Source organism: Martes martes, assembly GCF_963455335.1.
Source record: "Martes martes genome assembly, chromosome: 9".
NCBI lineage: Eukaryota > Metazoa > Chordata > Mammalia > Carnivora > Mustelidae > Martes > Martes martes.
Genome location: NC_137896.1, coordinates 123,562,323 through 123,574,962, shown reverse-complemented (window position 1 = coordinate 123,574,962; position 12,640 = coordinate 123,562,323). Strand labels below are relative to the sequence as shown.

The 12,640-nt window shown below is 38.6% G+C and overlaps 1 protein-coding gene across 4 annotated transcripts in view; it reads left to right on the top strand.

The window, feature by feature from the left end:
- TDRD15 (tudor domain containing 15) overlaps positions 1-12,640 on the top strand; it is an 88,053-nt gene that overhangs the window by 22,330 nt on the left and 53,083 nt on the right. For 3 of the 4 annotated variants that reach the window (XR_013967372.1, XM_080812881.1, XM_080812882.1), the window contains exon 2: positions 4,442-4,533. The gene's annotated coding sequence lies outside the window, so the exon portion shown is untranslated. Of the gene's footprint in view, positions 1-4,441; positions 4,534-6,029; positions 9,599-12,640 lie in introns of those variants that run through there. The other variant, XR_013967373.1, reaches the window with a different exon arrangement.

Sequence of the window (12,640 nt, the reverse complement as noted above, 5' to 3'; positions counted from 1 at the left end):
AACACATTATATGTTTATTAAAATAAAAAAATTAAAAAAAAATTTGACAATAGAGAAGAAACTGAGCTACTTGGCAATAGAGAAGAAACTGATGGTTACTCAAGAGTATCACAGATACTTAAACCATTAATTAATCCCCTAATGTGATAAATCAAAGTTATTACCATTGAATTTTGATTTAACAGTGTTCACATTTTCTAATTTATCTATTTTTGCTTTTATTTTTATTAATTCCTTCCTTCTACTTTCCTTGGTTTTATTTTGTGTTCTTTTTCTAATATCTTGAATATAGTTCATTTTTTGTTTATTTCATTAGAAAGGCATTCAGGGCTAGGAAGTTTCCTATATTCCACAAGTACTGATTCATAATATTCTTTTATTTTTTGCTAACTGACCTGTTAATTCGTGAAGTTCTTTGTTAAATGATTTCTGTAATAAGAACTGACATTGTGTGCTTTATGCCAATCACAGACCAGCAGAACATCTTACCATTTCTCCATGGATTTTGGAGTGTTCTGGCACATACTTTTCTTTTTGTAACTCATTTCTGGGTAATGAGTATGGAGCCAAAGCAACCCCACATTCCTCTATAGTATGTCCAGTATTTTTGAGTTTTACCTATGCAAGTCCCTTAATAGGTAATTTATTTCTTTTTCATTACTAATTAGAAAAATGTACACATTGAACTATAGCCATATTAAAACCTTTGAATTCTAAAATTATCAAAAATGTGAAAGCCTTAAGCAGTGAAAATCTGTATATTTCTGTCTTTAAATATTTTAATACCTATGTATAAAAAATGAAGTATCTTATTAATATGATATGGTGATATATGTTTCTTTCTTATCTTTATCTTTAAAATTCCTTGGGAATAGAAACTTAGTATGACCATAAAATAACCTTTATATGATTTGCTATGGGGATTTAAAGGTGCATTTTCTTATGTCTCCTCTGGTCATCTCATTATTAAAGCCAAAAGTTATAGCTTTTAATGCACAGTGAATTTGTTCCTTAGGGGGCTATCAAATATCATTTTGGTCTATATTGTCACAGTTTGGAATCTGGTGCCAACGTTTATGATCTCTGTGACATTTGGCAGGTTTCTTTTTCTTTCTCTGCCTCTCTTTCCTCAAATGTAAAGTGGAGCTAACCATGGTCCCTACCTCATAGGAGTTTCCCAAGGATGAAGAGTTCAAAATGTAAAGTTCTTAGAACAGTCCTGGGGACAATGTTAGTTCTTGGTACTTTAGCTATTCTTATTATAATCTAGAACCAATCACAACTACCTTCTCTAAAAACCTTTCTTTCTTTCTTCCTTTCTTCCTTTTTCTTTTTCTTCTTTCTTTTTTTTTTCTGATTTTCTTTTTATTGTTAAAGGCCCTTTCTGTTTTAGGGACATTATATAAACTGTCACCATCTTATTACAAAACCAGTGATATAGGTATTACTATGCTATATCAGAAGCTAAGAAAGTGACATAATTTTCTAATTCACAAGGCAGTATGTGACAGAATTGAGACTTGATTTTATGTCTGTCTGTCACTTAAGTCCGTGCTCTTCCCATTATATCACTCAGCCTGATGTCACCACTCTTTATAAAATCCACCACCATAACCTTTTTCTGATGTTACCAAACCAGAGCTTTTTAGAGCACGTGTGTCCATAGAGCACCAAGGTGGTACCTCCATAGCTCGTCTAAGACAGTAAATAGCCCGGTTTGTTGACCTGGAGCAGTGATCACACTGCCCCTGCCTGATGAAGGACACTTCGTCTTTAGCACCACAGACAGGAGAATGCAGACATTAATGGTTTACTGCTGCTTATCTCAGTTGACCCCAGATAATTTGTCAATCAATACCTAGCCTTCTGATTTTCTCCATGCCATCTCTCCCAATCCCCCATTTCAAACGGGTGTTGAAGATGGTCTGCCTCTAGCTCTCTGGGAAGACCCTCAGCATGAAGGCACTACACAATATTGCATAGGATTCCTGGGGTTCATGTAGGAACAGGAGGAAAATGGGTGCTTTCCAAGATGGAAACTGAAGGAGTCATTGCTGGGAAAATGCTTCCTAGGCCTTAAATTAATTAAGGCTTTGATTGTGTCCGTTCAAAGACCTATGTCCAGTCTAGGTCCATGAGGCCCACATTCTCTGGACATTCTGATCCCACACCCTCCCTACCACCTCTTCCCACTTCTCAGAGAAGCCTCCAATCACAGAGTGCTGCCCATTCTACTGGATTGTTTGATATATTGTCCAGTCTCTCCAATCTTTTTTTTTAATGTTTGTATCCCCCGTATCCTCTGCCAAGTGGGGGCCATGTAGTGATCATTATATTCTTCTTCTTCTTCTTCTTCTTTTTTGCATTGTGGTAAAATATACATGACATAAAACTTACCTTTTAACCATTTTTCAATATACAGTTCAGTGGCATTAAATACATTTACATTACTGGGCAACTATCACCATCGTCTATCTCAAGGACTTTTTCATTATCTCAAACTGAAACTGTACCCATTAAACAACAACTCCCCATTATTCCCTTCCCCCAACCCCTGCAATCATCATTCTACTTTCTGTTTCCATGAGTTTGACTGCACTTACATACGTGACACCAGTCATAACAATCTTTGTCCTTTTGTGTCTGGCTTATTTCACTTAGCATAATATCTTCAGGGTTCATCCATGTTGTGGCTTGTGTCAGTCATTCCTTTTTTTTTTTTTTAAGATTTTATTTGTTTATTTGAGAGAGAGAGAGAGAAAGATAGATGAGGGAGAGGGAGAATCAGGCTCCCTCCTGAGCTAGGAGCATGAGTTGGGACTCAATCCCAGAACCCTGAGATCATGACCTGAGGCAAAAGCAGATGCTTAGCGGGCTGAGTCACCCAGGCACCCTAGAACTTCATTCCTTTTTAAGGCTGAATAATATTCCATTATATGCATGCACTGCATTTTGCTTTTCCATTCTTCCATGGTGGACATTTGGGTTGTTTCCACTTTTGATTACTGTGAATAATGCTGCTCTAAATGTAAATAAATGTCTGTTTGAATCCCTGCACTCAGTTCTTTGGGGTATATACCTAGTGGCAGAATTGTTGGATCATATGGTAATTCTGTGTTTAATTATTTTGAGGGGACACGAAACTCTTTCCCAACGTTGCACCATTTTACGTCCCCACCAGCAATACACAAGGCTTCCAATTTCTCCACATCCTCCCAACATTATTTTAGCACTATTCTTTGGACTTCATCATCAAGACAAGTAAATAATTATTAATCTATCTAGCATCTTTATTGATAATTTTTTGCATATATTAGCCTTTGAATCTTTATAATAATCTTTGGTTTAAGTATTATATTTATGTTATAAAAGCAGAAATCGAAGTCAGAGGTATTGCAAGATCCTTGGAGATCACAAAGCTAATATATGGAAAAGTCAAACACATAAACTTTATTCCTGATTCTTTTTATTATTTGGAGAATTAAACAGTCTGTGTTCCTTGAGATTCTCTCCTGCATGTTCTGTTTGCTGGAATCAAAGCAAAAGGAAAGCTCACACATTGCGAAAAGATTCCAATAAAAGGATATCTGCTATTCTCCCATATGTCCTAAGGTATTAAAGAAAATAAGTGGTTTCAATAAGTGGCAGGAAGGACTTCAGTTAGATATTAACTGGGTGGCTGATGTAGGTGAGACATTGAAAAAGATTACCAAAGGATACTTTGAGATAATTAAAGTCCTGAAAAAATGCTATGGGGTAGATTCCATCCCAGTACCTGTCTGAGGGTGCAGGAAGTGATTCAATGAAACCTTGTTAATTATTTGAAAGCAGGGATGTCCTCACATAGTTTCTATGAGTGAGTTTTCTGATTCTATAGCAAAGATTCTACTGAATGCATCTGTAGTACTCAGGAACGGTGTTCTTTGGTGTTTGGGGATGGATCTTTGTTTTTTTCACCTTTTCATCCTTGAACTTTGGTGAATGCAGGCTCCCTCAGTCAGTTCCATTTCAGACCCTGAGGTGGCCAGAGCCTCAGGGGAGAGGTCAGATATGACCTGACTCACCTGGGGTCTTGAGCTACTACGGGGGCAGTTATTTTTCTACACTACTGTTGATTTGGTTTAACTCTGTTCCCAGGGAGATTTGAAGGTGATGCAGTTTTGGCCTGAGATTAAAGGGGGGCTGTTTCAGTGGATTTATGGGTCGTCTGTGCTGTGGCATAAAGAAGGGAGAAGGTGGCTGGTTTAAGACAGTAAATAGCGCAGCTTTTTCAACAGGCCAGGCCTGTTGGTGTGGAGCAGTAACCACACTACTCTTGCCTGAGGCAGGAGACTTAATCTTTAGGAGATAGTTCTCGGTGATGATCCCATCCAACTGACGCTCTCGCTGTGCAGATGACAAAGCCAGGAGAGGTGTCAATCATTTTTCTTTTACATTTCAGAGCTGCAAATTGAAGAACTCAATGGGAAGCAAGAGGAACGAGGCAAGAGTGTGTAGCCATCAATCCTGGATGCAGGGAGCCATTACTGACTGGTAAGTAGAACTTCCTTCAGATGTCCCACAGGGTCTGCAGAGTTTACAGGACAATTTAAGAACACTCCAGACCAAATATCTCAATAAATACATGGACTTAAGGCCAACAGAACCTGGCTTAGCACTTAGCTCATTCTCCTTGACACCAGAACTCCTTTCTGAGCCCGGATAACTTGACATAATGTTCCCTAGATCTGCCTCTTTATCTTTGCAGGGCGGTTGGTGGCTTTTGTAGGCAGCCCCGATCAGTGCAAGATCAACACAAGTCCACACACCTCAATCACTCTGTTTTCACCCATTCTAGATTGCTCTCTCTCACTTAATTGCCTGAATTTCAGTGTCTGTGGTAAGAACTCAAGCACGATATCACACACCTCTGGAATCCCTCCACTGGTTATGGGCTGTGCCTTGCAAGTGAGGATAACAGGATTTGGCCAATTATGAGTGCAGGGTTTTCCTGGCACTGCCCAGACCTGTGTAGAGCATGTCACGCTATGCACACTCCTTGGAAGCTGGCTCGATTTCACAATTTTTGACACCTATTGTAATCTATTCCTATCTCACGCAAAGGCCCTGTCCAAGCATGCTTTGATGTTTTATGTCGTAAGTTGCAAAATTCAGGATTGAAGCATCAAAAGTAGAAACCCACACTTTTCTTTCTTATTCTGTAGGATTTAGCATGTTCGTTTTTCTTTAAGCGCACAGAGCATGGTGAACAAAATGTGTTGTGGTAGATTATGAAAGTGTTTCCCTTTTTCACTATGTTGTATACCTGAAACGAATATTACACTGTACGTTAACTAACTGGAATTTAAATAACTTGAAACAATTTTGAGGCAAGAAAATTTATTATGTTTATGAATCAGATAAATGTTTTAAAGAATCCTTCTCCGTGTAGTAGGAGTTGTGGACTGAGGGGGTTCTGTGACATCAGATCTTAGCCACTCCCTCACTTCTGTGGTGAAGTGAAACAGTATGACTGCCAGGCTTTTGGCTATATCGGGGTTTTATGACTCTATGAAAGATCTAAATTCATCATCATTAAAAATGTATCTGTAGAGCCTGGGGGATGTTTCGGATACTAGCTTTATTGATACTAGCTTGTTTCAAAACCTTAGCTGTGGAGCTGGAATGTGCCAAGAAATCTCTACTTTTTTTTTTTTTTAAGATCTTATTTATTTATTTGACAGAGAGAGACACAGCGAGAGAGGGAGCACAAGCAGGAGGAGCAGCAGAGGGAGAAGGAGAGGCAGGCTTCCCGCAGAGCAGGGAGCCCGATGTGGGGCTCAATCCCAGGACCCTGGGATCATGACCCGAGCGGAAGGCAGACGCTTAATGACTGAGCCACCCAGCCACCCCAAGAAATCTCTACTTGAGTTAAAGGGAATACAGGAGGGGAGGAGGCAGGGGGATGTTATGAACCCTCCTGTGGTTTCTGTTTCTTTGGTATTTTCCTCAGTGTGACTAACTAAAATGCTCTTTGTTCTTTGTTCCAGAGTTAGAGACATCCCTGCCACGCGGCACATAGATTTATAACTCTGAGCAAAGGTTTCAACAAATACGATTTCTTCACTCCAAAGTCCATCTATGTGTGCTCCCTGAAATAAAGAACAGAGCATTTCTGTCCGCTGGTCTCTAATCCCAGGAGCCTTGGCAGCAGAGGCAGGAGAGTTCCAAAAGGTCTTCTTATAACTCTGGAGATAATGACCAGCTCAAACAAGCTGGCGCCGCATGGGGACACCCACAGACCTTATTTATCTCTCTCTTTCCCATTCCCACCCCTCCCACCTCAGGCTGACATAGTGTCTGTACTAACACAGGCAGTCCAGAAAAAAGAAACTGTGTCTTTTATAACTTTTACTTAAGTGGGATAAATGGAAAGATCATAACTGAAAGATTTGTTGAAAACATACTTCCTATCCAGACAATCCATCGTAATGTTGCAGTTAAAAAGTTCTACTCGGAGCAAGAGAATAAAAAGAAAAAAAGAAAAAGAACAACATCTGGGATTAGGGTTAATGACCTGGAACACGCAAGGAATGTAATAAAATTTCTGATTCCATGTCTGGGATGTGGGTACGGGGTCTAAGACATATATCAGACTCTTCAACGGCTCTATTACCCTGCCCCCACCATGCCCCCTCCCATTATGACAGGCAACAGGGAAGGTGCTTGAATTCTTTCAGGGCCTATGGGTGTCACCAAGCAATTTGTTTCTTTAACATCTCACATACAGATGGCTGAAATAACACGTAAACCTCACTTGGGTGCCAGATTGGGGAAGTGCGGTTCAAATGTCCCACAAGCCAATGTTTTTTGGAGAACATTAGACTTGAAGCCTATGTAATGACACTAAATCCACTCCAGTGCACAATTTTGTATAAGGCTTCCATTTTGGAGCCTAGCCCAAATACTAGTGGAATTCAGCGTTACATTACAATTTGACTTACTACAAGGTCTTGTGGCAGAGTCTAGGTATGGTAATCTTTGAATTACCTAATCAGGGTAGCCAGTTGGCCTATGGAATACCTGAAAATTAAACACTACCTACCAGGGATGAGAAAGTATGCCCACTTAGAAACTCTGTTGAGGCGTACCTTGAAAACTGAAAACCATACAAATGCCAACAGTATCTTCATTCTTGTGATGTTCACTGTCTTGTGATGAAAGAAGATAAAAAATAATAACCTTAAATAATTTAAAGTGGTGTAATTAAGGGTATATCCAGGGCATTGTCAGAACACGGAAGAGGGACACGCTTATCCAGCCAGGTGATGAAGGCCAGGGAAGGTTGCCACTCTATCTGGTTATAAGAAATTCAAGGTACAATTAATGCATCATGTCTTGAAGATGGCACTTTTCCTCCAAACAACTCAGACTTTTCCCAGAACCGTTCCAAAGGACTTAGCTTTTCTCATAAATGCTCTATGTGTTTGTTCAACTACATCCTCAGTGAATGGAAGAGAGGTCAGAACTATGTCACTGCTTTGTAACCTGAGGTCTCCTGCCTTGTCTACTGAATGAGTTGCTGAATTAGTATTCCTCCCTACACATTTTTCCTCTAAAAAGCCTGTTCTTTTCTGCCTTGGAATCGGAGCCCCTACTTCTCTATATATCATTCTTCACAGATCTCTATCTAACCACTTAGACAAACAGTTTAATTTCCTTCGACATGATTTCTTCTGGACAATAAAAACAAAATTGCCACAGATAGACCTTTTTTTGTTGTTGTTTACATTACGAAAAATCTTACCTCCCTTGTACTTGCTGTTTTTCTTCCTCATCCTCTGCACACTCCCTGGAGGTCTCCTGAATGGTTCACGCTCAGGCTGCATAAGCCTGGCAGTTATCTTCAGTACCAGGTCTCACTTCATAATGGAAAACCTGGAAATGTTTTCATTTCCTTTAAAGTTATCTGAGTCAGATGAGCTGAAAGGCAGAGATGGGGCTCTATCTGGGGTTGCTTGAAGAACTCAGGGTCCTAAAAGTGAATGTCCTCTTCTAATTGCTTGACAGAACTATTTATTTTCCATGACTTAGCAATTTATGTCCAGGACAGGGTCTGACTGACCAGACTTGTGACAAAATTAAGTTAGAAAATCTCTTAATCCTTTTATCTTTTCTCATTGGCAATGTTCATGAGTCCATTATTCCTATGGACTAGAGAGGAACGCAGGAATTACATGGATGGGCCCATTGAATTGCAGGCTTGGGTTATGCAGAATATCCTTTGAATGGATTCATTGTCCTACAATGGGTCTCATAGAGTGGAAGGATTTGTTGTTGAGAAAGGGCTGGGCTTAAAATTTTTTAGCCCAAGTTTGGATGTAATGCAAGGTCACTTCAATTATCTTGGAAATGAGAGTGCTAGTAACCAGTGGAGAGACTATTTTGGAAAAAGATAATAATATTACCCAAAGCCACTTCCAGTTTGATAATAAATATTATCCACCAAATGATATTATCATACAGATTTTCTTGTTAGATTTGCTTATAGAGTGAATTACACCAACAGAGGTTTTAACAGCTCTGTTGAGATACAATTTCCGTACCATAAAATTCATCCTATTAAAGTGTATAATTCAACAGATTTAGTGTAATCATAGAATCGTATAGCCATCACCACAATCTAATTTTAGAACATTTCCATCACACTAAAAAGAAACCCCATAACCATTAGCTATAATCAACCAATGTCCTCATTTCACCCCAGTCCTAGACAACTGCTAAACTACTTTCTGTCTCTATTGATTTGCCTGTTACAGATCTTTCGTATCAATGGAATCATATAGTGTGTGGTCTTCTGTGACCGGCTTATTTAATTTAGCATAATGTTTTTAAGGTTCATCCTGTTGTAGAATATATTAGGGCTTCATTCCTTGTTATTGCTGAGTAATATTCCATTGATAGATATACATTTGTTTACTCATTCATCAGTTGTTAGACATTGGGGTTATTTCCCCTTTTTGGCTATCATGAATAATGCAGCTATGCAGTGTTATTTACAAAAGCCAATACCTAGAAACAATCTAACTGTCCATGGACGGATGAACTGGTAATGAAGATGTGAGATATATATAGATATAGATACCTATATCTATATATATGTGGTAATCTATACATATATATATAATACCATATAAATTATTATATATGGTAATTAGCTATAATAAAGGAAAATCCTGCAATTTGCAACATCATGGATGACCTTCAAGATGTTATGCTAAGAAAAATAAGCCAGGGAAAGATAAATACTGTATGATCTCATATGTATATGGAATCTGCAAAACAAACAAAGGAAAAGAGATCAGATGTGTTCGTTACCAGAGGTGGAGGGGGGATTGGATGAAGGCGGTCAAAAGGTATAAACTTTCAGTTATAAGATAAATAAGTACTGTGGATGTAATGTACAACATGACAACTATGATTAATACTAATGTATGGTATATATGGAAGTCGTTAGAATAAATGCTAAGAGTTCCCATCACAAGAAAAACAAATTTATTTTTCTTTTTCTCTATTTTTTTCTATTTATATGAGATAATTAAACTTATTGTGACAATCATTTCACCTTTTATGTAAGCCAAATCATTGTACCATATACCTTAAATTTATAAAGTGCTGTATGTCAGTTACACATCAGTAAAACTGGAAAAAACAATGCAGCTATGAACATTCATGTTCCAGAGTTTGCATGGACATATGTCTTCATCTTTCTTGAGTATACATCTAGAAGTAGAATTGCTATACCAGATGGTAACTCTATGTTTAACCTGCTAAGAATTGATAAAAACCAGATAGCAATGGGATTTTTTTTTTTCTAAGAAAATGTTAGGGACTGAAAATAAAAAGAGATAAAGATTGGGACTGAAGTGGGCTACTGCCAGCCCCTTTCTAATTCATACAACAGAGTAGGTAGATTTTCTATTTTTGTAAATTATTTCTACATGGCATGTCTCAGAAGCACGTAGGGAAAACATCGTATACATTTCACTGCCTAGAGTTAGATTTGAATCTTGTAAAACTGTGTTGTCCAATATGATAACAATTAGTTATATGGGGATTTTACAATTAAATTAGTTAAAATAAAATAACACTTAAAATTCAAGTCCATTGTTGTACTAGCCACATTTCAAGAGCTCAGTAACCACATGTGGCTTGTGGCTACCATGTTGGGCATTTCCCTCACTGCAGAAAGTTCCATCTGACATGGTTGTTCTAAAGCAGTGGTTTCCACCAATAGTGTAAGAGGGTTCCCCTTTCTCCACATCCTCTCCAACATTCGTTGTTTCCTGCCTTGCTAATCTTTGCCATTCTAACTGGTGTAAGGTGGTATCTCAATGAGGTTTTGATTTGAATCTCCCTGACGGCTAATGATGATGAACATTTTTTCATGTGCCTGTTAGCCATTTGTGTGTCTTTATTGGAGAAGTGTCTGTTCATGTCTTCTGCCCCTCTTTTGACTTGATGATCAGTTTTTTGGGTGTTGAGTTTGAGAAGTTCTTTATAGATCTTGGATATCAACCCCTTGTCTGTAGTGTCATTTGTAAATATCTTCTCCCATTCCATGGGTTGCCTCTTTGTTCTGTTGACCATTTCCTTTCCTGTGCAGAAGCTTTTTATCTTGATAAAGTCTCAAAAGTTCATTTTCACTTTTGTTTCCTTTGCCTTTAAAGACCTGTCTTGAAAGAAGTTGCTGTGGCTGATGTCGGAGAGGTTATTCCCTAGGTTCTCCTCTAGGATTTTGATGGATTCCTGTCTCACATTGAGGTCTTTTATCCATTTTGAGTTTATCTTTGTGCACAGTGTAAGAGAATGGTCGAGTTTCATTCTTCTATACATAGCTGTCCAATTTTCCCAGAACTCTTTATTGAAAAGACTGTCTTTTTTCCACTGTCTATTTTTTCCTGCTTTGTCGAAGATTATTTGACCATAGAGTTGAGGATCCATATTAGGGCTCTCTACTCTGTTCCACTGGTCTATGTGTCTGTTTTTGTGCCAGTACCATACTGTCTTGGTGATCACAGCTTTGTAGTAAAGCTTAAAATCAGGCAATGTGATGCCCCAGCTTTGTTTTTCTTTTTCAACCTTTCCTTGGCGATTTGGTTTTTTTCTGGTTCCATACAAATTTTAGGATTATTTGTTCCAGCACTAATGATGTATTGTCCGTTGACTAACATAACACAATAAAAATTAAAAAAAATAATAAAGCAGTGGTTCTTAAATAGATGGTGATTTCAGCTCCCAGGGAAATCTGGCAATGTCTGGCGACATTTTGTTTTTCTTACAATTTGTGGAAGGGAGGGTGCTACTGGTATCTACTGGGTAGAGGCCAGGGATGATGCTAAACATCTTATGATGCACAGGACAGCATCCACAACAACTAACTATCGGAAAACGTCAGCAGTGCCTACATTGAGAAACTGTGTCCTGCACAATGATGTCCAAACCTGGCTAGCTAGCCCTTTCAAAGAATCACCTGTTAGGCTTTTGAAAAATCCTTGTGTATGAGCCCTACTCCTGAGATTCTGATTAAGGATGTATAAAGAGAATCCTGGGATCTGTGTTGTTCAAGAGCTTTCCAAGTGATTCTTCTGATTGGCTAGATCCAAGAAATATTGTGTGAAAGTAGACCGATGCTCAGCTCTTAATTCAGATGAAAATCACCTGGTAAGCATTAGCAGTACTCCCAGAATAGATTAATGGCTCCAAGGCCATTACCCCTTCTGTTTAATTTCTTTAATTACCTATCTCTCAATTAATGGGGTCATTAAGCACTTAAGACTTGCCTTAATTTCCTTCCTTTAAAAAAAAAAACTTTCATTCTGTGTAAACCCAGTTTGCAAATGATTACATCTTGTTAATTATTGTACACTTTCTGTTTACAAACAGAACAAATGACCTAGAAAATGTTTGGCAGCTGTCTTTGTTTGCTGGTGTTTAATGGGAAATGGCTGAGCAGACAGGCACACTGACCCTATTGGTGGTCTGGCACAAATCATCACCCAGTGCTCCGGTACCTACTAACTAAATACGTGGAGGTGGGATTTCATTTTCAAGGGTTTGGAGTTGCGTAGATTAAGGTTAATATAATTCTACTGAACTTAGGAAATTATAAAATGAATTAATTTTAGCTTTAAGACTTTTTTTTCTCTTTTCTATCATTCTGTAATAAATGTCTTAAAGAGAACAGTCCTGGGACGCCTGGGTGGCTCAGTTGGTTAAGCAGCTGCCTTTGGCTCAGGTCATGATCCCAGCGTCCTGGGATCGAGTCCCACATCGGACTCCTTGCTCCTCAGGGAGCCTGCTTCTTCCTCTGCCACTCTGTCTGCCTGTGCTCACTCTCTCTCTCTCTCTGACAAATAAATAAATAAAATCTTAAAAAAAAAAAAATAAAAGAGAACAGTCCTTTCTCTCTTTTTTTAAAAAAAATTTTATTTGTTTTTCAGAGAGAGAGACAGAGCACAGGCAGGCAGAGGCAGAAGCAGGCTCCTTGTCAAGAAAGGAGCCCTATGTGGGACTTGATCACAGGACACTAGGATCATGACCTGATCTGAAGGCAGCCACTTAACTGACTGAGCCACCCAGGCATCCAAGAAAACAGTCC